This window comes from Felis catus, chromosome B1 (genome assembly GCF_018350175.1).
Source record: "Felis catus isolate Fca126 chromosome B1, F.catus_Fca126_mat1.0, whole genome shotgun sequence".
NCBI classification, from domain to species: Eukaryota; Metazoa; Chordata; class Mammalia; order Carnivora; family Felidae; genus Felis; species Felis catus.
Window position 1 is genome coordinate 84977784 of NC_058371.1, and position 27196 is coordinate 85004979.

General features: G+C 41.2%; 1 long non-coding RNA gene across 1 annotated transcript; it reads right to left on the reverse strand.

Moving 5' to 3' along the window:
* Positions 1-1712: 1712 nt before the first annotated feature.
* Positions 1713-27046, reverse strand: LOC123384932. The gene is made up of 3 exons (XR_006596735.1): positions 26972-27046; positions 26133-26212; positions 1713-2191 (listed from the first exon to the last, which is right to left on the reverse strand). It is a non-coding gene; the product is annotated as an uncharacterized LOC123384932 (long non-coding RNA).
* Positions 27047-27196: the final 150 nt, after the last annotated feature.

Consider the following 27196-nt stretch of genomic DNA (forward strand, 5'->3'; position numbering starts at 1 on the left):
CATTGAACATCTTTTCATGCGTTTATTTGCCATCCGTGTTTTTTCTTTGGTAAAGTATCTGCTCAAATCTTTTGCCCATTTTTTATTAGGATGTTTGTTTTCTTACAGTTGAGTTTTGAGAGTTCTCTGTATGTCTGCGCATAAGAATCTGTGTAAGATATGTGACGTGCAAGTATATTCTCCCAGTCTGAGACTTGTCTTTCATTGTCTTTTATAGAGAAAAATTTTTAATTTTGATAAAGTTTAACTTATCTTTTTTTTACTCTTATGGATTGTTTTTGGTGTTGTAAAACCCTACTTTTGTTAAGCCACCTAATTGCTCTACTTTAACATTGTCTGATAAAATTTATTTTGAAGGTAGAGACTATACTTGAGATGTTCTTAGCTCAAGGACATTTTTATTGGCTTTTTAACACAGATTTGAAATTTCTGAGCTCATCTTCTATGAACCTTTTCCTCACTCCAGAAGACTTGCAGATGTACATTTATTTTTATTTGTTCATGGCCCTCTGAACATACCACTGACCACACTTACCACTTTTTGCTCTTATTATCTGTTTACTCTTCAACTCATTCAAACTCCTTGAAGGAAAAATATGATGCATTGAATTTCTGTGTAAGCCCAAAGCCCAACACATTATAGATGCTCAAGAAAACTTTATGTAATGAATGAGTCTCACCTCATGTGAATACTTCAGGCGAGCTGAGAGCACTTCTATATTGAACACAGTGGAAACAGACATAACTGAAAAATATGAGTTTATCCCTCATTATGTATGAAAAGGGACAGATGAAGAAGAGTAGGTCCTGTACGATGGTTTGTAGCGAATAAAAGCAAGTCAAATCAACTTGTCTTGTTCACTTATTAAATAAGTATTTAATTAAGCACTTACTGAGTGTTGGGCACTCTGCTTGTTTAGACCATTTCTTAACATTCAATCACTTGACTTTAGAAAATACAAATTAGGGCACCTGGGTGACTCAGTTGGTTAAGTGTCCAACTCTTGATTTCAGCTCAGGTCATGATCTCTCGGTTCTGGGATCAAACCCCAAGTCAGGGTCTACGCTGACAGCATGGAGCCTGCTTGGGATTCTCTCTCTCCCTCTCTCTCTGCCCCTCCCCCACTCACATGTGCTCTCTTGTACTCTCTCTCTCTCTCTAAAATATAAACATGAAAAAAATTAAAAATAAAATACAAATTAAAAAAGATTTGATAAAAGTATATTTAGAGAGAAAAATACAAGGAACTTTTTAGATTAACTTTCTTTGTTATTCTGAAAATGGTTTGGGCTGCAACATAAGTTGCAAATATGAAGTGTTAAAAAATTTTAATTAATATATTGAGTATTGTACTCTTTATCTTCTCTTAAATTATGTATTAAAATATTAAGATGATTGGGATACCTGGTTGGCTCAGTCAGTTAAGCACCCAACTCTTGATTTCGGCTCAGGTCATGATCTCATGGTTGTAAGACTGAGCCCCGACTCGGGCTTTGCCCTGGGCATGGAGCCTGCATTAAAAAATTCTCTCCGTCTCCCTCGACCCCTCTCCCATGTGCACATGTGCATTCTTTCTCTCTCTAAAAAAAAAAAAAAAAGAAAGAAAGAAAGAAAGAAAGAAAGACCCAGAAAACAAACAACAAAAAAATATTATGATGATAAAACTGCAGAAAAGGGGAGAAATGGAAACACTCAAAATCAAGAAAGTATCTAAGGGGTATGAAATGAATTTTATTATTGAATGATTCAAACCAACCCTGATATATATTCAAATTAAATTTTGGCAAACCAAACAAACAAACAAACAAACAAACAAACAATGAAGACATTCAAAATCGGATTGCAATTGTGAATTCACTAATATTTTGGGATAATTTTTCATACAATAAAATTTCAACATGACATTTGTAAATAGCAAACCGAAGCTGCAACACAGATGAAAGGAAAGGACACAAGAGGATAAAAGAGAAATTATTAAAACACTTAATCTTTGGAACAAAACTTAATGCAGCTTTTGATGTCAGGTACTGGTCAGAACAAGATAGGCTCATGCCAATGTTTTGCAAACTGGATATTAATGAAACAAAATTCATTTTAGGAAGTACTGAGGATGAGGGATAATCTTTTAATTGATCAGGAGATTTTGGAGCAGCGGCCACCTCTCTGGTCCTCCTCCTGGTGAAGCAGATTCTGGGAGAGAGGGAGTGAAAGGGTTCTGTCACTTGGGCTGACAAGAAGGAAAGATGAGTCTTCCTTATCAGAAGGGTCAGTATGCAAAGCTAAAGGAGATGCCAAAATGCATTATCTTGGCAAAAAGCCTAGGCCAACTATGACTGCAATTCATCGCCAGTTCCTCAATCCAAAGCTACATACAGTAGGGCAGTATAACAGCTACTGGAACCGTTCATTTTAGGGGTTGTAACAAAAAAGGCCAATTCTGTCTAACCTTGTATTTCTAACCAAAGCCTTTCACACTTGAAGAGGAATGTAGTGTGAGTGTAGGAAGCAGTTCTCAGAATCAAGGCAGAGCTGAAGAACTGCTCTTGCAGAAGGCAGAACACAGGGCACCCATGGATGCGGGAAGCAGGAACTGATTAGTCCTAAATGGGACCAGTCAGATCCAACAGTTCTTTGATGCTTGGATCTGTCCTCCTAAGAAGCAAAGTCCTAAAGGGGCACCTGGGTGGCTCAGTTGATTAAGCATCCGACTTTGGCTCAGGTCATGATTTTGAGGTCCATGGCTTCGAGCCCCATGTTGCACTCTGTGCTGACAGCTCAGAGCCTGGAACCTGCTTCGGATTCTGTTTCTCCCTCTCTCTCTTCCCCTCCCCCACTCGTGCTCTGTCTCTCTCTCTCAAAAATAAACATTAAAAAAAGAAAAAAAGAAGCAAAGTCCTAAGAAGGGGAGTCTGATCTAAGTTGGGCCTGTGCCCTCCCCTCTCTGCTACAGCTGCACCCAAGTCCTCAAATAGGGAGATGTAAACCTCTCGAGTGGGGTCAAGGTTCTCTTAGCAAAAGGAATGGGAAGCATTGCTAGAAGGTAAAAACACCTGCCCAATCCATCACACTTCTCCATTTTGTATACATCAAGTTAATTTTTATTTTGAGGCCCATTCTTCCGGACAGGTGGGAAATTATATCCGTCATTTCTGGGGGTTTCTCTATCCATCAGCGTTTCGCTACTATTCCAGAACTTTCTCCATCACCAAATCATAGGGAAGGGGCACTCTGAATTTTGGTCTGCTGTCCACAGGGTTTACTTGGAGAATCCCATAATCTTTGTCCCCATGCCTGCCGGCTCTTTATCACGTCCAGCCTGAGCTTTGCATTTGGAAATCTTTCATGAGGTGCCTGTGATCCCAGCTTCCTAGTGTATTGCACAGCCAATCCTGGAGGCACATCGTAGGTTTGAAACTTTGTCAGAGAATAATATTCAGAGCTCTTTTACTGGTAAAACAGTTAGATTGCAAACCCTATCACAATGTAATAGAACCTCTCCCCAAATTGCAAGAAATCTTTCTCTCCTTGTGTTTCTTCTAGACTCCTCTACCTCCACAAATTTACTTAACCTTTCTACCGACTTTACAGACCCTCTAATTAACGTTATGTGCTTCGATTTTGAGCAAAGAAAGTCGGGACAGTGCTGATTAGTAGTGCTTTCCATGCTAATCACATCCCCCAACTCACCCCCACCTCCACCAGTTACTCAGGGAAGCAGAGCTGGGTCAAAGGTCAGCTTGAATGGGGGCAGAGCAGGAAGAGAGAGGAAGGTTGTCAGGGGCATTATAAAAGAAAAGATGCAGGAAGAAAGCCACATAAATTAATATCTGAAAAGATTATCTAATCACGCCAAGATCAAGGATTAGCACTACTGGCAGATGGAAAATGACTTGGAATTTGTCCAGGGATAGAGCTTACAGGCCTTGCAGGGACCTTTTACATAATCCCATCTCAGGTTTATAAGGGCAGGCTGGGTTCATTTAAAGGGGCAGACACTACATTAGGATCCCTGCCTGCCTCCAAATTATTTTTACTGGTAGCCTATGAAGGAAACTCTTCTCTTTATTTTTATGAGGTGCTTATGTTTCTTCAAATGTGCATGTGTCTGGAAAGGAGACTTGTAGAGGGGAAGGGTAGAAAAATGCTTATTAATGCTATATTTTATATTTTCTTTTTGAGTATGTGCACTTATATAATGTAGCTAATACTATTGTGTCTTTCCCTTGTGCCAGGCATTGTTCTAAATGCTTTATGTGTTTGGGGCACTTGGGTGGCTCAGTTGGTTGGGCATCCAGCTCTTGACTTGGCACCTGGGTTCCTCAGTCAGTTGAGCAGCCAGCTCTTACCTTCAGCTCGGGTCATGGTCTCACCATTCATGAGTTCGAGTCCCGCATCAGGCTCTATGCTGACAGTGCTGAGCCTGCTTGAGATTCTCTCTCTCTCCCTCTCTCTCTCTCTTCCCCTCTCCTGCTTGTGCTCTCTTTCTCTCTAAAAATAAATAAATAAACTTAAAAAATGCTTTACATGTTTTAACTAACTCATTTAATCTTCACTACCACCCTGTTAGGCATTTACTATGATTCTCTTCACTTTGTGGGGCACTGAGGTGCAGGGTCAGGTAAGTAGCAGAGCTGGGATTTGAACCCAGGCAGTCTTGCTCTGAAACCCATGCTTATCGCTACCTTCCTTGTGGATTGTGTTTCTCTAAGCCGACGGTTCAGATGCCAGCTCTTTGATCGGTTCTACCCATAATGAATACCTTCTGCATGTGGGGCTTTACATGGTACTCTAGTGTTGTCTGAGAATAAAGAAGCATGAATCGGATTCTGTCCCTACCTGAAGGAGCTTACAATTATAATACTGTAATAGATGGTGTGGTAGCAGTCTTTAAAAAAAAAAAAGGCCTAAGGAAAGGTCTGTGATTCTCTACTTATAATTATATTAAAATTTGACATTATTATTAAAAAAAACACCTGGCATTCATTAGATAAGAATTTTATGTGGTCCAGCCTAAAATCTGAAAATTATGTTAGCTATTAAGATCCATTTATATGTGAAAATTCTGTACATTCATTAGGATATAAGGCCTAAATAACTAATTACCATATATATGTTTCGCATCCTTTTTCATCAGCCATAATAGGCCAATAAAAATCGGTTCTCCCCGGAATCCTTTAAACTATTTTTTAATATTTTGAATGTATGTAATACCATACCTCCAATTTCATTCCTAGTAACTATTACAATACATCAAAACCCCCTTTATAAAGGCATTAGTGCCAGCTGTGGGTACCCGTCAGATTTTTCCAGTTAACTTTCTAGACGCATTTGCCACATTGGAAGCGTGTAGTTCCGAGTGTACAATCTGCGTGTTTCGAATGGCACGTCCAAATGCGAGCAATCAACTTTTGCAAAACCACGGGCTTATGGGAATCCGAATGAAAACGCTCCATTGCTTTTTATGGCCTACACAGATGTAGCCATTCTTCCTCAGTGGCCATCCTAATTTATCCAAGAACAAATTTAGAATAAAATGATCCTCCTTGTCATGTAATGAGGAAGTTTAACAGTAGTGGGAAATTGGGACGGCCGGCTCTTACTTATCCACAACTAGAGAATCTTCTTCACCACTCCCTCCCAGCTGAGTGATTCCTTCAGAGGCTACTGCCTGGGCATTTCCGCGTCCCTCTGCAAGATTTACATCACACAGGCCCATCTCTCATTTCCTGCTCCTACACCCTGCTCCATTCTGTCACCTTTGGTGACTTCATTGGTGGTATGCCCTGCCAGGCTGGCTGCTGTGACTGCGGCCCTCTGGCAGGTGGAGGCAGAAGGGCGTCAGAGGGCATGTATTTGTCACAAGACAGAATCTCTGGAGGAAAATTGTTTTTGCTTAAAATGGAAGCTCCATGAAGACAAGGATACTGTCTTCCCTGTCACCATATCTCCAGGCCCAGGACAGTGCCTGGCACATAGTAGGAGCCCACAATTTATTTATTTATTTATTTTGAGAGAGACAGGAACAGCACAGGTAGGGGAGGGGCAGAGAGAGAGGGAGAGAGAGAAGCCCAAGCAGGCTCCCTGCTGCCAGCGCATGGCCCCCGGGGGTGGGGGGGTGGGGGGGTGCTTGAACTCACAAAACCATGACATCATGACCTGAGCCGAAACCAAGAGTCAGGCACTTAACCAACTGAGCCACCCAGGTGCCCCGCTGGCTTTTTCTTACACCTCTCACCTCAGAACCATTCCATATGTGGTTCCCTCCACCTGGAATACTTTCTCCTCTGCACTTTTCCTGACCAACATCTACTCAACCTCAAGTCTCCGTATCTTTTCTACAGGGGCCTTTCCTGATGCCCCTGTCTATCCTATGCCTCTTAGAACTGTCAACCACAGGCATTTTTTCTCTTACCGGCTGTTTTCTTTCAAAGCACTGCCTACAAACTAGAGTTATATACTTATTTGTATAATATCTGTCCCTCTCACCAGGCTATAGCTCCAAGAAGCCGAGATTGTTCCATTTTATTCACTATTGTTCACTCTGTGTACTTAAGTAATAAGCTTGAGAATATTAACATGTTTTCCTCTCCTGCATTACTGTGTACACGACTTTCTCTCTGGCTGGACTGAGGTACACAACTGCTTGCTGCAAGTGGAGAGGAGATATTAAGGTTATTACATTAGGAATGGAGAGAGAATTCAAGAGTTAATTTTTGAGGCGCCTGGGTGGCTCAGTCGGTTACGCATCTGACCTCAGCTCAGGTCATGATCTCACGGTTCGTGGGTTTGAGCCCCGGGTCAGGCTCTGTGCTGACAGCTCAGAGCCCGGATCCTGCTTCGGATTCTGTGTCTCCCTCCCTCTCTCTCTCTGCCCTTCCCATGCTCACACTCTGTCTCTCTCTCAAAAATAAAAATAAACCTTAGAAAAAATTTAAAGAATTAATTTTCACTTTCTAATATTCAAAATGGGTTTTTTGCTGCAAGGCAATGGGCTTGAAGGGACTCAGTATTTTCTAAATCCTTTAGCAAGAACTGAGCATTTAGGATTCAGATCACTGCTCTCGGGGACAGGAAGCAGTTGTGATTTGGAGGAAATCTGGACTAGAAAAAGAAGAAAGAGCCCAATGCATGCTCCATCTGGTTCATGGGGATCTGGGGATAGGGAGTGGGAGCACAAGGAAGCAGGATTGTCTGCAAAGCCAGTGAGAACCAAGGTGGGGCCAAAGCCTCAGGAAAGATGGATAGGCCTGACCAAGAGTAAGAAAACAGGCCAAGACACACGGGCCTTAGGCCTCTGGAACACACACCATAGAGCACCCAGACATGGCACTATCAGCCCTCAATGGGCATATGGCCACGGAATATCCCTCGTCAAGATGTTCCTTAAGAGCTTCATAAACAACATAAAGCGTTGCATATGTGGATGGGTGGATGGACACAGAGAGAGTTTGTATTTCAGTACATTATATAAAGTATTATACATGTGTGTATTATAAGCATGCTGTTGTATTTCTTTTCGCGAAGCACCACGTGGATCCAAGCGTGCTGTACTCCATCATCAAGCTATACCACCTCTTCAGTCACACAGATACCCTCTTGGACAGGAGCAATGTGGAATGACGAGGAAATGTGCATTTTTGCATAAGGATACGGAGTATTATCTAAAAGGGCTGTTCAAATGATTGCATAGTACAGACTTTAGGCTTACAAGGGGCAGCAGACCACTTACTGACAAATTAAATAAGCTACATTTCCTTTCCACATCCGAGGAAACAAATCTGCACGTTTGCTGCATGAAGAAGCCCATTTGGGATCCTTAAGAAGCTGTGGAAGCACGTATTTGTACTGCTGACAGGTGACAAATGAGAATTTGAAAGTCCAACAACCCTGATGCCGGGACAATGAATACAAATTATTTATATAGGCAACTACAGACAATTAGCAGATGAAGGAAAGAAAGAAAGAAAGAAAGAAAGAAAGAAAGAAAGAAAGAAAGAAAGAAAGAAAGGAAGGAAGAAAGAAAGGAAAGAAAGAAAGAAAGAAAGAAAGAAAGAAAGAAAGAAAGAAAGAAAGAGAAAGAAAGAGAGAAAGAAGGAAAGGGGTGGAGTAAAGGAAATAATCTTATTTCTCTTTGAAATGACTGAGCCGCATTCAGCAGGGTGAAGCCTTATGCCAGCAACCCAGGCCCAGGACATACTTCAAAAATTATGCCTTGGAGAAAGAGATTAGACTCTGAATCTATATTTAGGCCAGAAAGTATCTTCACAGCTTATGGATATGAAACAAAATTTGGCTGGAAACATTCACAAAGATAGAAAGCGAAGGCATTCTGATCTCAAGACATGACCTCGGCTGTCACCTTTTTCTCTTCTGGGTCACAGAGCTATGGCTGAAGAGAACACAGATGTGAGTTTGGGTTTGGAGGTGGCATCTCATATATCCTGCTATCTTTAAATAGGAGAAACAACTCATCCCTAGCTAATCGAGATCTGAGACTTACTTTTGCTCCCAGGAAGCTCCACCTGCACACCTGGCCTGGGTCTCTGAATGGCCAGTACTGGAAAGCTCAGGTTTTCTTTGATCTCAGATGTATCCACAAACACAGGAACTGACTAGTCCCCAAGTTTGCCCAGCCACCCTCAGAGGACCTGGGGTGGGGGTGAATCAGAAAGTAGATTCAAGGCAGACGTTTAGCTCTTGCGCTTTGGGAAAAGGGAGAAGTGACCCTAAATAAGAGTAAATACCCCTTTACTACAGCAAAGATTGTAATTGGGTGTGCTATTTCAAGATGTCCTCCAGTTTAGATATTGGCCAACCTGTGTTTCTCTACCAATATGGCCGAGGAACTAGGGAGCCTGAAGTCCTCCCTTCCTGGTCCAAATGTATGCAGAGTGTTCCTGGAAGAATAGAAAGGAAAATAATTAATAAGCTTCTTCTAGGAACAGGGATTATAGGAAAAAAGGAATTTGAGGGAGGAGAGGCAGGGATGAGCCATGTGTGTCTGTCTCTTTAGGTTTTATCCTAGGTTGGCGGAAATGTGATAGGTAAATCCCTGGGGACACTGAGTGTAGGGAGCTTTACTCTTCTTCACATCCCAGATTTTGGAAGCAGAGTGGCCTATATCTTTGCAGCAAGGTACACATACCAAAAGAAACTCGCCAGCATAGTGTGATCTGACAAAGGAAGACCGAATTCTAGCTTCCTCAGGGAGGATGAAACCCGGAAGTTTCCACATGCCCTTTGGAGATAGAGGAAGAAGTGGATCAATGTTGAGTTACAACCAGAGGTTCTGCCACTGGACTTGCAAGGGCAAAGGGAGGAGGTGGAAACATCCAAACCAGAGACACATGGAAGGGGCTCAGAGGGAGCCGAGTGAGGCTGTGTTGGCCAGGGAGTACCTGAGGCTCAGACCAAGTAAAAGAGGCACAAACATGGTATATGGATCTGCAGCAGACACTGGCAGAATCGGTGATGGGACCGGTCCCAGCTTAGTGGTCACTACTCAGAGAGAAGCCCAGGCTAACCATTTCACAGCCAAGACCAGTGGGTGAACCAGAGTTCACTGCATGGATCTCTCTTCTACCACCACGAGAATGCAGAAAGGCAGTACCCTCTCAATGGAACCAAGATGCCAACTCAAGAAGTGGGAGAATAGGTGCAGGGTGTTACGATGTTTCTGGTGGAGCTAGACTTCAAACTGACTGAATACTTATGTGAAATGAGAATGTTTAAGATTAGAAGGAACTTCAATAATTTTAATCAACAAGTTTAAGTTTAGAATTCTGCCTAACATACCAACCAAATGAGTAATTAGGAGGGGTGCCTGGATGGCTCAGTCGGTTGGGAATCCGACTCCCACTCAGGTCATGATCTCGCAGTCTGTGAGTTCAAGCCCCACATCGGGCTCTGTGCTGACAGCTCAGAGCCTGGAGCCTGCTTCAGATTCTGTGTCTCCCTCTCTCGCTGCCCGTCCCTGCTCACACTCTGTTTCTGTCTCTCTCTCTCTCTTAAAAATAAATAAACATAAATAAAATTAAGTGAGTAATTAGGAGATCTACCACCATGATCACCTGGGCTCATGAAGTGTTTTCCACACCCCAACTGGCTATACATAGGCTTTTCAAGATAAGGATATAACCTCTCTGTCTTCTCCACCCATGAACATAAAGGGCCACTTCCCAAGGGGTCCTATGCTAAGATAATGCCATGTGGAAATCATTTCCTTTCCTATTTGTTTTATTGAGCCTTGTTGGACATTTTAGTCCTTTAGTCAGTTTCTTTTCTTTCCAAAATGATCCACGTGGGAGACCCACATTTAAGTGCTTAAGAAGCCCAGGTGTAGATTGACATGCTAGTCCACCTAAATCCTGGAAAAATCAATATAGCAAAAACCTTGAGATGCTAGGTACCTTTCCTTAAGGTCTGCTAGAGCTGGAAGAAAACAGGTAAAGATTCAGGCATCATATGGTAGGGGAGAGAGGCTTTCCCCAAACTGCATTTCCATTCTTACGGCCCCCACTTTCAAGTTCTTCCCACTGCTGATTATAAAAATGCTGAGTCTGTCTGTATAAATATATTCTCCATTGCTATGACAAGAGTGGCTTACCATTTATGCCAAATTACCATGCAGCACAATAACAATTATACACATCATTAAGTATGTGTCAGATTAACTTTGCTATATATTTTATTTAAACACTGAACTCTGTCTGAATGAGCACAGTCTTCATATTTGTAGATCATGTCGCATGGACATTTGATGACAGCAGAAAAAAAATTAGAGATAACATTTGTATGCAAAAGAGAAAGTGTCATTGAGTAAGTCAGTAAGAATTTCTATGCATGAGTGATTGCCCGTGCCCAATCAACGAAGCAAACAAAAAGCAGAGCTGCAAGGTATTTTCAAGGAGGTCAAACCAAGACTATCAAATAAATGAATTTCAAAAAAAATTGTTCAGCTTGCAGAGTTCATTTATTATTAATTATATACAGATGAAAAACACTAAATAGTTCAGGTCAATCAATTTTTGTAAGTAATCACAATTATAGGAAGATTATACAGATTTGATCTTTTTTTTTTCCTTTCAGGTGAAAAGTTAGCACATTAGGTAACTTACTAGCATGACATACTGAATTGTCAACAATTACCAAGAACATTTGTCCATTTTTTCCTGCCATTCTTGGAGAAATGAACTGTGAATCCACAGGGGCACCCAGTGACTTATGATACCACAGGTAGAAGCAACTCAGCAACAGGTTTTGTGCTAATAATTTTGTGATGATTAAAGCAAGAGGCTGTATTGAGTAGTGATACTAGTATTTGATAACGTCTCCAGCATGGACACATTTTGATTAAACTGTGTATTTCAGAAAGGCTGGGGGTGAGGAGAGCGTCTATCTCACATTACCTTTTCAAAATATAATAAATATAGTGAAGTTCACAGTAATGCTTCTATGCACCATGCATCCCAAATCATAAAATTACTGATTGTATTTCATTTGTATAGTAAATATCAAATTAATTGCAATCTGGGATGAACGTCTACATTTATTACTCTAGGAATTGCAGTACCTGGGGAAAGCCCATAAAAAGAAGAAAACTATACCCTACAGGTGGGGAGAAAAACATTTGAGGATAAAAAGAAAATGTCATCTTTTAAAAATAATACATGTTCTGCTGATATATATGTGTGATTTGCTGATTTGGTGCCAAATAGTTTTTCAAGGAAAGGTCAGATGGGAGGTATGGCACCAAAGAGAGAAGGGGGAACATCTTAAGGTATAAGGAGAATGTCGCCGCCAAGAGTGAAGATTTCGTCCTGTAATAAATGAGATTGCAAAGAGCTGTGCAGGGTCTCAGGTTCAGATCTTCTACAGACCCTGCGTCCCTATTTAAAGGCCACTTCCAATCCCCTTCTCCATTTTCCATTACCTACTATAAAGGTTGGACGACTGATGATTCATTTATTTTCCAGCTGGAGAAGTCATGTAACCTAGTTCTGGCCAAAAAAATGTAAGGTGGCAATCAAGGAAGCTGGGAAGCTTATGAGGAAGGTTTCCATCTCCTGGCGAAGAAAGAATGGGAGTGAGCAGCAAACCTTTGCCGCTAGCTGCCCCTGCCACCTGCCTGCCGGTGAACCTGGATGTGTGAGCAGAGGCTGCTGGGGGCTGCATCTGTCCTCTGACAGATATAAGAATCAGAGACACCAGCCCACCGTCCTGCCTTTGGGAGCCACTGAACAAACACCAGCAACCACCAACGTCCAGATTTCCTGTTAAGGGAGAAATATCATCCTCTCTTGTTTAAACAACCGTCGGTCAAATAGCCTGTGATGTAGAGCACAAGGCATTCGAAGTGGATACTGAATTATTGAGATGCTTATGAATAAGAGGCAAAAGACAAAGTGGACGGTCACCAGGGGTTGACAGTAGAGCCGGGAGGGGTTTTTTGCTTTGTTTACCCAGCTGTGTTTTGTTTCCCAGGAAAGGGTGTCGGTGCGTGCATCTGGATTGTAGAACCCCACCTTTCTGACTAGTTGAGCATACTGTATGGTGGATATCATTCTATTTTGTCACACTAAGAGGAGATCATCTGGCTCAAGAGTAATTAGCACTCATTAATCTGCTTCATTTTTTCCCTGTGGCTTTGCCTGGCATCAGGACTGAGCAACAGCCACCGGGCTCTGGCCTGACAGTGATTGGACATCTAGAGGTTATGAGGACAGAGTTACCGCCTGTGGCCACCCACAAGCAAAAAGGAAGCGAGTCTTCCCAAATGCAATTAAACTGTGTTGTGCGGGTGGCAGGAGGTGAAAGTGTCCATTACTGAAACCTGAGTGGGGTTTAAGCAGTTGTGGAAGGACCCAGCCCTAGCAGTGAAACTCTGCAGACAAGGGAACATTTGCGAGAAAATAAATTCAACCTTCAAAACAATATGGAATATTTATACAATCAAGCGACTTTTTTTCTTTACAAAGCAAATTGCTATTGAACTCCTTTAAATATTAAATCCCCTTGGCAACAAAGGAAGGACTCCAAAATTCTTAACCTGAACTGGTAAGGAATAATGGCAATCGAAGATTCCTGAATAGAGACAAAGAAGCTCAGAAACTCCACTCTGAGACAGTGAGGCAATATTTACCGATTTATTCACTCGGGAAATACCGCCTGGCTGTCTTCCATCTGGTGCTGCACTGTCCAGATAGGAGTCCCTCCCTGTTAGAGCACACAGCCAAATGTGGGAGAGAAACTTTCAGCCAAAGTAGGAGATCTTAATAGATAATTATAAATTATTTTCCTGTACATATATTTCTATATGTTTATTACTCTAAAGGAAAGGAACCAGGTACTAAGAAAAACAAAGCAGGATCCTAATTTGGAAAACAAAGGTCTCCTAGAGACAGTGACATTGAGCTTGGACTTGGAAAGTGGCTGGATGTTAGAGGAAAAGCAGGGCCAGATTTCCACGTAGGAATACACAACTTTGCAGGAATATTTAGACTGCGAAAATACATAATTGAACCTGAAAGATATTAAGGAGCATTGGCATTAAGAAGCAGTTGAAGAGGGGCGCCTGGGTGGTTCGGTCGGTTGGGTGTCCGACTTTGGCTCAGGTCATGATCTCACAACCTGTGAGTTCCAGCCCCGTGTTGGACTCTGTGCTGGCAGCTCGGAGCCTGGAGCCTGCTTTGGATTCTGTGTCTCCCTCTCTCTGCCCCTCCTCCACTCACTTGCTCTCTCTCTCTCTCTCTCTCCTTCAAAAATACATAAGCATTAGAAAGAAAGAAAGAAAGAAAGAAAGAAAGAAAGAAAGAAAGAAAGAAAGAAAGAAAGAAAGAAAGAAAGAAAGAAAAAGAAAGGAAGAAAGAGGCAGTTGAAGAGCTTAAACTGACATCCACAAGAACTGGACCTGCCCTGGCCCCTCAATAGCACAAGTTCAAAGCTTTGGCTATCTCTTGACATGGGCACCCTCCTCCCCCTGTGAACCCCACAGAACTCATCTTCTTTAAGCTGAAGACTGTAAGTGAATAACAAGGGGGCCTGTCAGCTGATGATTTTGAGCAATTGACAAGCATCCCCTTCTTTTTTGCCCTAAAATTTCTCCAGAACTTATTCTTTCTGACACATCTCTCACACGGGAAAAACAGAGAATATAAGAGAAAATTAACTCCTGTAAATCTAAAGCACAAAGATTACTCTTTGTTACTCATTTAGAAAATGATCATTTTTAACCTTGATACAGGTATGGACCTCAAATTAGATAGAAAGCCTCCAATATGCTAATTGTTAATTCAGTTCTTAAGAAAAAGCAGGTATATGCATGCACTTATTCTCTCTCTCTCTTCCTCTCTCTCTCTCTCTCTCTCTCTCTCTCTCTCTCTCTCTCTCACACACACACACACACACACACACACACACACACACAGGTTGCAACAGACATTGAGAAAATACCTATCTAAGGTTTAGCCCTAATGATCCCCAAATAAAGAAATCCGATTTCAGACACTTTTGAAAGGGAATTTCCACAGCCTTTCTAAGAACTACTTTTCAATGTTATAAATATTCTAGAAACTTTAATGAAACCTAGAGATTTTTAGTTTACTTACATCTAATCAAATGACCAAGTTTGTCAGTTGTATAGATAATTTTGGGACAAAATCTTGCAGTTTAATTTGAAAAGGATAAACTTGTCATGTCTCCCCAAAACTTTATCATATTTGCTATTGCATTTATTATTTATACATCACCATAACCATACGAGATTCTTTACGGTAAATAGAACATAGAAGTAAGCAAAAACACGTAAAAAGCCCTTTGTTCTAAAGGAGTTATCAGCAAGAACCTCCTGATCTCCCCAAGGTATCAATTAAGTTTGCTGAACAGTTAAGATGATAAAGCACCAGGCCTCCTAATTTATTCTGTTCCATTAATTTTCTTCTATAATGTCAGAGAAAAAAGAACAAGAACTGAGTGTGAGGAATAATACATCCAGGAAAGAGAATGTCAGCACATGCATCGAGATTGTGGAAATTCTCTTAAAGAGAAATTGGCTTCCTAGGCAAGTTTGACAGTCCTAGACAATGAAATACCCTGTGCCATAGTTTTCTGCCCTGATATTAATGTACATTAGAGGCTGTATCACGAGAGAGGAAAGGTACAGGGGAGGTCCAGATTACATTCCCACACCAGTGGACCTTATCTGTAATGCTGGCATGTTACCAGCGCCTGCTATCCTCAGTAGAAACATGGACTTAGGTTTAGGATATATCAGAATGGAGCAGCAAAGAGCCAAGACTAAACTTTTCCATCTCTAAAGTGGGTTTAATGGAGGGAATTAGAAACATTTCAAAGTGAGCACTGTAATCTTCCTTTTCATACAATTACACACAACCTAAGTCCAGGTTACTGCCCCTTTTGTGAGATTCCTAGTTCCATATGTAACTATAGATTATCACTGATGACATTGGAGAATTAAATTTCTTATATCTTGTATTTTGTATGAATCCTTGACTTCTAAAACCAGCAGACATGAGCAGATTTAGTAGAGAACACTTAGGAGACTTAAAAGTTTTGCACTCGTGACATAAAATGTTGGGAACCCAAGGCCCCGAATGGGCTGCTTTGCTTGTTATCAAGATAAAAGACAAGGAAATATTTATAAATGATATTCCTTGAAGGTACTAAAAATATGATCTGCAGTATTCTATGGTGGAGGTTCTTTTTCATCAGATTTTTACCTGCTTTGGGACTTATTGTTAAACTGAGAGAAGGGGCACCTGTGTGGCTCAGTCGGTTAAGCATCCACCTTCAGCTCAGGTCATGATCTCACGGCTTGTGAGTTTAAGCCCCATGTCAGGCTCTGTGTTGACAGCTCAGTACCTGGAACCTGTTTCGGATTCTGTGTCTCCCTCTCTCTCTGCCCCTCCCCTGCTCACGCTCTGTCTCTCTCAGTCTCTCATGTTTTAAATTTAATTCATAATTAAATTTTAATTAATTAAAATAATTAATAGTGTTTTAAATAAACATTAAAAAATTTTTTTTAATTGAGTGAATTGTAGTTTCTTTAGCAGTGTCCCATCCCAATGGCTGGATAAGAAACTTAGTCTAGTTCTGAGGCTCCATTTTCCAAAGCCTGTTTTTGTCATGGAGCACGCCATGTGCTCGAAATGAGCTTTTCTCAGTAATAAGTCTGACATCTGAGTGGGATCGCCCTGACCCCTTTGCTTTATCTCTCATTTGGTTCTGCATTCAAGTGGGAAACATTGTCGCAAGGCTCCCTTAAACCACTGTAATGAGTAACGCAGAAGGATTTTAGAAGTAATGTAGAATCTGAACTTTTCCTTGGATGTGATAGCCACTGATAACACTCTCTGTCACCCTCATTAGCTTCTTACCACTTGCCACTATCTGTAATTACCATGTTAGTTTATTTGTTTGCTTAATAACTCTCTCTCTCCTCTCGCTGGAACTCAACACCCACAACAGTCACGTTGTCCCCAGCCCATGAATGGTACTTGGCAAAATAATAGGAGCTCAATCAGTTTGGTTGAGTGGAGAGATCAAGCAATTTTCCAGGATTGCTCAGCTAAGAGGTTTGATCTCAGCACTCTGGCTCCAGACTGAACTAGAGAGCCTGCAGTTTTCATTCCTACCTGCGGTATTCTGCCCGCTCCTTTTGCTCAGCTTGATTTTGGCCACCTTGAGGCCTTCTGACAATCCTTCTGCAACTGACAGCTTGGAAAACTATCAGTGTAAGCTGGATCTTTTGCCCCAGGGCTGGCTTCCATCTTTTGTCAGGAAACTCTTAGCAGAACATGATTGAAAGGACTTGGGGATTTTACTTCCTGCTGTAGCTGCTATTTCAGAGTCATCGCCCGTAACTTCACCATTTGGGGGTACAACATTTTTCTATTATATAGGGTCCCAGGTAACCAATGAGACAACTTAGATGGAAGATTCCAGGCATTCAGGCCATCCAGAGTGGAGCTGTATTCCTGCTAGATCTCTCTGATCTGTTCTCATCTCTCTCAAGTGGGACTTCGCTGCACCCAGAAGGCAGAGAACGTAGCCATCAACATTCTGCGGTTTCTTCCTTTCTCCTAACCCTACTGCCTCTGTCAGCTTATGGTCTGCCTTTCAAGACTCAGTAGGGACCACTGAACTAAATATGGGTCATGAACTTTCTAGCCATTAATAGTTGATTCCTTGCCGTCCACCACCTAAGCACTTCTAGTAGGACAGTGGAATGTGCTTTGGTTCGGCCAGTTGCTGCAACTCACTTAGGATTCTAGGACTAAGACCAGTTGCAAACAACAGAAGACCTCAAAATATCAGTGGCTTTAACAGAATAGAGATACATTTCTCTTTGAAGCAAAGAGAGGAGGATCAGAACTGATATGTCGCTCTATGGTGTTGACACATGGACCCCTGTATCTTATTGCTCTGTTGTGCTCGGTCCCAGCCCTGCAGCTCAGGATGGCGTCATCGGCTTTGCAGACAGCAGAGCGGAAAAAAGGACGAAGAAGGAAAGGCTCAAACAGCACATGGCAATTTTCTCTTAAAGAAGGGAACTAAGATCTGTCTCAACACTCCCATATACACCCTTGTGCCCAAAATTTAGTCAGGTGGCCACACCTAGCTGTTAGGAAGGGTAGAAAATGTCATTTTATTCTGAACAGTATATGCCCAGAAAATAAACCTTTCATTATTGAAGAGTGGCAAAATGGGTACGAGAGTTAACTAACACTGTGCCACAGACATGTCTCTAAAATTAAACGTTAGGCAAGAAATACAAATTGTGTAGAAGAGTAGGTATAATATGACTCTTTTTCTGTAAAGTACACACATACATACCCATACACGTGTACAGACACACCCACCAAATATAAACTGCATTTCTTAAATCATAAGACAATGCCAGGGAAAATTCACTCCAAATTGACAACGGTAGTTGTCTCCAGGGAAGGAGATATTTGGGGATTTTGACAGTGAACGTTCACTTTTTTACTCTAAATATTTCTACATTGTTTAAATTTTTACACTGAGAATGTACTTATTGTTTGTATTAACTAAAGGCTTAAGGAAATAAAATAAAGATACCATGGAGCTCCAGGTAGAGGAATTGTATGCAGTAAATGAGCACTATGTAACACAGTATGATGGCTATGGAGCCAGAAGATTCCAACAGCCACTTACCAGCCTTGTCAGCTTAGGCAAATTCCTTTATCTCACGGTTCCTCAGTTTCCTCTTCCGTCAAATGGGCCAAACAATATCTATCTTGCAGAATTGTTGTGAGGAGTATTTGAAATGATATGCATAAAGCACACAGCGCTTTACTCTTTTTCCTTATCTATGTATTTAATATTTTACAGTAAATGTACAGGATATGTGCAATGAAAATAAATAAACACATAATCAAAAATTTATAAAGATACCCAGTGTTGCAGATGATGAGTCTGGAGTTCTCTCTTGTCCGGCAAGAGAGCAGATGCAGAATTGAATATGAGAGAGGCTAATGTCTGAGAGGAGACAAGAGACCCGAACAGGGGTTTCATTTCCATATTTATTGAGCTCACAAGATATTACCCACGTGGTGAACGTGAGGAAAACAAGATCTTACACACGTGAACAAGGAGAAAACAATCAGGTAGTCATTCACTTGTGTGTGTAAGAAGCAAAGGGTCTGGAGGGCAAGTGGAATTTGTGATCAAAGTACAATAGTATATTGGTCTCAGATGGAAAGTGATTTCCTGCAGGTGATGTAACAAGTTACTCGTGACCCAATTACAGTATCTTGCTAGCTATCCTCGGGCACTTTCGCCCCATGGTGGTGACTTTCTGCCCTAAGCTTTTTTATAACTTATTTATGCAAGTAGAACCTAATTCCCCACAACCCGGTATAGAGCCAGTGTCTAAGCCATCACTAAAGTAACAGGCAATAACTGATCAAAGCATCAAGGATTAGCTGAAGATAAGGGAAAGACTTTTAAAGGAAATAGGGCCATTATGGGCAACACAACTAATATCTGGTACAGAAAGGTAGTCATTGTTTGTCTCAAGGCAACGAGCTGGTAGAGACAGCTTTTTCTTGGAAACCATGCCTTTAAGTTTAAAGTAAAATGAATATCCTGATCTTCTTAAATCCAGCTTTTGACCACAGTATACTTCATGCCCATATGAGTGTGGTTATCCTGGGCATAGAGGAAGGTAACTCCAACCCAGGAAGTTCACTTTGGTGATGTGGCATCATGGGCACATGGCTCACCAGCTGGTGGAGGGACAGTTGGGTCACATCTCCTACAGGTATGGGTTTTAAGGTCAATTGGTGAGCATACATCTTTCAAATCCTTTTGCTCACTCACAGTGCATAGGAGACATTGCATAGGTTGGCAGTGACTTAGTAGATCCAATTATTGGCCCCAAGTTTTCACCCTTATCCACATCCACACTCTTGCTACAACCTTGATGTGGAGAGAGTATATTTCTCTTCCCCTTGACTTTTATGACTTGCTTTGGCTAATGAAATACAGACAGAAGTGGCTGTACCCGTTCCAAGTCTGGGTCTCAAGAGGGCTCATGAGTTTACGCTTGCTCTCTCACACCTCTGCCATCAACAGGAGAAGCTCATGCTAGCACAGCTAGTTCATGGTCCCAGGAGAAAGATGAGAAGTATGTTACACAGAGCTCATCAGCAAACTCATGAGAAAAGAATAAAAGCCTATTGTATGCCACTGAGATTTTGTGGTTCTTCACTGCAGAACATTATTGTGGCAACTGCTAATTAAAACATTGATCTTATATATAGGTATAAAATAATATGTACATTATTATATAGTGTATACTAAAGAGCATATAATGAAAATTTGATTTAAGTATTTTAACTCATTCTAAGCAGGGCTAGACGATCACAGGAAAAGAGGTACCTGGGCAGGACAGGCATGTACCTACCAGCAATAAGCTTTGCCAGGGGCATGGGGATATGTCTGAAACCTGAAGAAAATTATTCCAAAACACAGGGCGATAACTTAACACCATTTAATTAAATATCGGGGCACCTCAGTCGATTAAATGTCTGACTTCGGCTCAGGTCATGATGTCGCAGTTCGTGAGGTAGAGCCCTGCATCGGGCTTCGTGCTGACAGCTCAGAGCCTGGAGCCTGCTTCAGATTCTGTGTCTCTCTCTTTCTCTGCCCTCCCTACACTCGTGCCCTGTGTCTCTCTCTCTCAGTAATAAATAAACATTAAAAAATATATAGGGGTGCCTGTGTGGCTCAGTCAGTTAAGCGTCCAACTTCGGCTCAGGTCATGATCTCGCAGTCTGTGAGTTTGAGCCCCGCATCGGGCTCTGTGCTGACAGCTCAGAGCCCGGAGCCTGCTTCAGATTCTGTGTCTCCCCCTCTCTCTGTCCCTCCCCTGCTTGCACTGTGTCTCTCTCTCCCTCAAAATAAATAAACATTTAAAAAATTAATTAATTAAATATCTACAAAATAAAGCTCGTTGTCAACTAGTCAGCTGCAATTCAGTTCAGTTGCTTTATGGTTATATGTAAATTGTATTTAATGTGGGATATGGATACATACATTTTAACCCATTTGATCTAAGGTGGTATGGAACCTCGAAATTCACCATCCATCCCTGTATTCAGAGAAGGTCTTAAAGCAGCCCTAAGAGGTATGTGCAAACAGATGAATTGAGAGAAAAGCAGATTCAATTGTACCATTCCCTGTTTAGTCACAGGCAAGCAGTGAAAATCCCTACCTGTCATCAAAAATGTTTTATTGGGAAAAGAAAAAAAAAGTTTTACCAAATTCACCAATAAGGAGATTCCACTATAGGGGTCAATCCTTACATAGACCACTGTGAAGGAGGGTAATATCAACCCAAGAGGCATCTTTGTTCATAAAAAGGGCACTGGGGTGGGGGGTGGGGGGCGGGTGCCTGGGTGGCTCAGCCAGTTAAGCATCCAACTTCGGCTCAGGTCATGATCTCATGGTTTGTGAGTTCGAACTCCGCATCGGGCTCTTTGCTGACAGCTTGGAGCCTGGAACCTGCTTCAGATTCTGTGTCTCCCTCTCTCTCTCTCTCTCTCTCTCTCTCTCTGCCCCTCTCCTGCTCACATTCTGCGTCTCTCTCTCTCTCTCTCTCTCTCTCTCTCTCTCTCTCTGTGTCTCAAAAATAAATAAACATTAAAAAAATTTTTAAAACAGCACTGGAAAGATCTAGGGGCAAGTTCTGGTTGCCAGTACCATGCTGAATGGGCTGGAGGGAAGGGAGCCTTCCTCCTGAAAGCACCCCTCCTGCAAGCCAGCCTTTACAGCCTTGGGTTGAAATCTTTCTCCTTGCTTCCCGAACAGACTGTGTACATCCTTACCCTAACATTTACATGACTGTCTCAAGATTACATTTGTGCAGGACACTGTTGTTTTCTGAAAGAAGGGTTATAGCTTGCTCTTCTTTGTATCCTCAGCTTCTAGCACAGTGCTTGGTACATAACATACATTAAGTGTTATGTTCTAAAAAAAGTTATCCAACAAGGTTATCCGACTGGGGGAGAGACTCAGAATTGGAGACTCTGCTGTCTTTCTGACACCGCTACTCACAAAAATCAGGTTCTAACAAGAATGAATGTTTGATTATTGTGTGGAACACTCTGAAGCCGGTTGACATATGAGGTGATTTGCCATTTGCTTCTTGGGGCCATTTCCAAAATGAGATTATTTACTGATTGTTTTAGTATCCCTATATGGAAGCCTACCCAGGAATCCCACTATAATGGATTTTGAAAATCAAAATAAAAGTTATGACTTTCTCTTAGGAAAAATAATCAGAGTCATTTCTGATTGCTTTGATAATAGACTCTTCTTTGCAGAGACAGAAAAAAAAACATCTTTATAGATTTCACTTTCCTAAGCAGAGTAGGAACTATATCACAATAAGAGAAATAATAAGTGTGAATTAAAGGAGTTACTTTTTATTATTTTTTCAATCTGTTGTGTAAAAATGGATTCTGACAGCTCTGATTTCTAGAGGCAACCTTCAGCCATCCAAGCATTATATGGTGATTCATGTCACAATAAAAAGTCATCCACAGGTGCAGCAAGACATGGAGTAAATGTCATCTATATGATAAAGTTTCTCAAAATAACTGTGAAATTGCAGGCTACTTGGTCCAAAGTGTGTTCATCAATGCATCGTATATCATCTGATTTGCAACTGTTACAAATATTTATAATAATGGAATATATTGTTTAACACGATGAAGCCTGAAAAGGCTCATTAACTCTAGATTTGATTTAGTATCTCCATTTCTTTTCATTTGCAGACTCATGATTCCGCAGTTCTGTAACATTAGCTTAATTATATGAGCAGTGAACCATCCCTAAATCTAGATTCGTGTTTAGTTGAGTGCAAAATAAATATTAATGTTGGGATTCTTATTTCTGAAATGCTTTTCTTAACAAATTCATCCATCTCCTTTATTTTGCGCCCTGGGATCTCAGAACTACGGCACAAATTGTAAATTGTAGAATCATGGAGTTTTAGGAAATGAGGACCTTCGAGGTCACAGAGATTAGGAAAATATGTTGAATGCCTCATATGACAAACTAAATAGTTCTTGTAAAGGTATGGAACTATAATCACCTTTATAAATGTCAGAAGGAAATAAATGGCAAATACTGAAAAAAACAACAACAAAAAACCCCCCACAAAGGTTAGACCTAAAAGGTAAAAATGAGTATAATAACAATTAGAGAACTAAATGTAATCACTTAAAGTTGATCCAAACTCAAATAGATTGCTCAAAGGAAGATGAGAATAACACCGAGTATAAGGAGAAATTTACTCCAAAAGGTGTTGGTGCTCAGTCTAGCCCTGTCATGAATCTCACACCAGACTTGCTCCTTTAAAATGTGGAGTCTAGGGGTGCCTGGGTGGCTCAGTCATTAAGCATCCAACTCTTGGTTTCAGCTCAGGTCATGACCTCATGGTTGGTGAGATCAAGCCCCACATCAGGCTCTATGCTGGCAGTGTGGAGCCTGCTTGAGATTCTCTCCCTCCCTCTCTCTCTGCCCCTCCCCTGAGAGCACTGTCTTCTGTGTCTGTCAAAATAAATAAGTAAACTTATAAAAAATTTTCTAGTAAAAAAATAAAATGTGGAATCTAAAAAAACAAAACAAATGAATCCACACCACAAAACAGAAAGAGATATACAGATATAGGAAACAAACTGTCAGGAGAGACTGGGGGCTGGGCAAAATAGGTGAAGGGGATTAAGAGGTACAAACTTCCCGTTATAAAATAAGTCATGGAGATGTGAGGTACAGCACAGGAAATCTAGTCAATAATACCGTAATAACCATGTTGGTGAACAATGGTAACTAGACACATGGTGGGGTCACCTCATCATGTATAAAAATACTGAATCACTAGGATGTACACCTGAAACTAGCAAGATAGTGTGTGTCAATTACACTTCCATACAAACATAAATGAATAAAATAAGACTGGAAGATTCCCTACCCCCTGAAAAAAGGAAACCACCTGTCACAGGCTTTCAAATGTAGACAGAAAAAAAAAACCTTGTTTTTAAATTAAACATTAACCTTTTTTATTGTGATTCTTGGACCTTTTCCTGCTAGTCAACCTGTGAGAATTTCTCTTTTCTCCTTCCTAAATGAATTACTTTGATTCTTTACCAAATTATAACTGCTAAAAAATTGCCCAAGAAATATCTGTTGAGAAGTTAATTAATTTTGTTATTTTACGTATTTCCATGAGGTGATGTATTTTTATTTGCAAAGTTTTACAAGTGATTTCATTTGCAAAGTTTTACAAGCTATTCTTATTTTTCTTTGCAAAGACATCTTACTATTATATACTTTTAGATTTACACAATTATAGAACACTTGGGATACCCACCAGCATCTCTGCTGAAATGCAGATTTCTAATTCCTCATCATCTCTTTCCAGCAGGCTTCCTTTCAATTCTTATTTTTTAACAGCTGTTTTGCCTTAGCCAAATAATCCATGATAGCTTTCAGACTTTCTTTTCCTTATCTCATAGAACGTCCTGTCTGGTGGCTGTCAAACAGTGGTTTTTCAAATTTTAGCCCACATCAGGATAACCTGGAGGGTTTATGAAAACATGGATTGCTGGACCCTAGATCTGGGGGAGGACTGCCAATTTGGATCGTCAACAAGGTGCGGGATGATGCTGATGCTGCTGTACTGGAACCCAGCTTCCACAAGCATAGGGAAAGAACATTTGGATACAAGGGTCCTGGGTCATTTCTTTAAGGGAGCAGTAGATCTAAAAAGAGATCCAGGAATATAGCTGATGGGTCACAACATTGTTTACAATATTAAAAATTGAAAACAAGCCAATGTCCATCAAGGTGGCTTCCATCTGGAGGCTGTACTAGCTAACGGTGGGGTCACGTGGCTCTGAATGGGGAGATAAAGATGATGCAGGCACACCAGCTCTTCAAGCCTTGGCTCTGGGGTGATGTGACCTAATGAAGTTTCTCTACATACCCCTGCTCTAGGACCGGAACTAAGTGAAACAGTACTGTGGGCAGAGAGAGGACCGTGCCTTCCTCGGACTCCCCACCCAAAGAGTCCTTGATTTCTCATGCTTTCCCCCTATTAATATCTTAAGTAAGCAAGCAGGCTGTTAGGTTGAAAAAAAAACAAATCACAAGAGTTAGCTACCACTCTTTGACAAAGTGTATTCTTATAGATCTTCAGTCTTAATAAATGCCACATGAAAAATTAAAACGTAAGGAGAATAAGTTTGTGGTCTAAAGCGGGAGACAGCAAACTCTGCTCATCGGCCAAATGAGGCCCACTGCCTGTTGTGCTGCACAAGTCATATAAATGTTGTGCATACAAAGGTCATAGAGCCGCAAGCTTTAAGATTTTTAAATGGTGGGGGAGAAAATTCAATATAGCAGTAATTCATGACATGTGAAAATTACATGATCTACTGTCTGTCTCTAAACTAAGCTGTATCGGAGCGCTGTCACACTTGTTCATCTGCACACTGCCCACAGCCTCCTTCCTGTCACAATGGCAGATTTGAAAAGTTCCATCAGAGACCCGGGATAACCCACAAAGGCTAAAATACTTCCTTATCCGGTCCTTTACAGAAGGGTGTTGACCTCTGCTCAAAAAATTTGGAAGCCTTGTTAAAGTTACACCAAGGGTTTGTTTGCTGTTGAATTTCTCTTCATTTAACTTGCTAATCAGGTTTTGCAGCTGCAAATGGGACTATTTTTGCAGCATTTCCCAATGCCACTTGACTGAAGAACCCTCCTTTTTACCGCATGTTTCATGCCTTAGACATTTTGAGGAACTCTGACTTTGGAAATGCCATCCTGGAGCACAGGCCTTCAAAGTGGGGGTGCACAAACTTAATGAGAAGGAATGAGAGCTAATGATGAAACTTAAGATATCTGTGAACAAATTGCAAGGGTGGCCCAGGTGAAAAGAGGGTTTGAGTTTTAAATGTCTCTCAAATTATACCCACGGGAAATATAGATGGCCCTTCCTTGGGAATATACCAAGGCAGAAATCCAACGTTGAGGAAAGAAATTTTCTATGTACGAAATAATCCCACCATCTTTACATTGTAAAAAAGAAATGGTAATTATAAATTAGAGGAAACGCCACAGAAAAAGATTAGCTATGTCAGTCAGCAGAATGTTTGGTAAATGTTAACACTAAATACGCTAAGCATGAGCTTTCTATTCCAAAAGCCTTGGAAAGTCAGGGAATGTTATGTAACAACCACCATTATCATTTCGCTTGGCATTTTAAGATAGGAGCAGGCTGTTCTTTCTGGAAAAAAAAAAAAAAAAATTCTCCTTTTGTGAAATAACAGCGACCTCCAGTGGCAATCTTGTTACAGTGTAGTGCTTTATATTTTCTCAAAGTCCAAAAAACAGTAAGTGATGTGCACACTTCCCCAGATTTTAAATGTGAATCCATTTATTTAACGAAGATGTGCTGAACACCACTCTGTTCAATGGAGGGGATAACCTTGGGCAAAGAGTCAGAAGACCTGAGCTGTAGAGCAAATACAAGAAACTAAAAGCTGTTTGACTCTGGACAAGACCCCTTGTGACTTACCTGGTCTTGATCTTCTCACAGCGCTGTTTTGAGTAGCCATGAAACTATAGGTAGAAGCCGTCTTTATATTATGATGCACACTGCAAACGGGAGGAGGTCATATGTTATTATCATGCATGGTTCCTTCCTTAGAGTTTTTATAAACAAGTCAATAAAGTTGAGATACATGGGATCAATATAGGGATGGGCAGCAGAGCAATTCAGGCTAACGAAGAGTAATAGATTGCCTTCTAAAGGCTAAAATAGGAAGTCAACTCTGAATGGACTGGGGAAAAAAACCACATGAAGTCCTTCTAGACTGGTGAATTCAGAGGTGGACACCATTGGCTATAGCTTCTTCCCCTAGTCCCCCTTACTGATAGAGCCCCAGTTTTGTTCTGGGGTGCACCCTCCTGTGTACTATGCACCACTAGTGGCTACGTCAGTCATACTTTTACTCTCCTCAGTGACTGGATTTAGCCATGGTTATATGACCCAACCTAGGTCTTCTTGAGGGCAACAGCATGCATGGCCATACTAGGGATGATTTTGCATGCTATCTATGAGAAATACACACACCTGTTTTTGAAGGGATAGTGTTGTGTTTTGAAGGGATAGTGTTGTGATAGTGTTCAGTTTGTGTGACACCTGAAACTTCTGCAACTGTTTGTGTCTATGAGAGGAAACATGATGACACCCTAAAGGGGGCAGAGGGGCAGAAAGGACATTGCTGGGTCCTTGACAGCAAAGTCACACTGTGGACTTAGCCAGCTCTGGATGTCACATGAGCTATTAAGCCCATTGTTTTAAAGTCATTTTTACTGGGAAATTACGTGACTTGCTGCTGAAGGCATCCTTACCTTTTTCACAAGGTGTTGCCCCTCTGGGGCCCCTAGGCTTGGAAATAACCTGGACCTCAATGGGTTCCTTTCTTTCTTTTCCTTTTTTTTTTTTTAAAGTGAAAGCAAGCATGTGCAGGGGAGGGGCAGAGGGAGAGAGAGAGGGAGAGAGAGAGAGAGAGAGAGAGAGAGAGAGAGAGAGAGAGAAAGAGAGAGAGAATCTTAAGAAGGCTTCATACCCAGCAC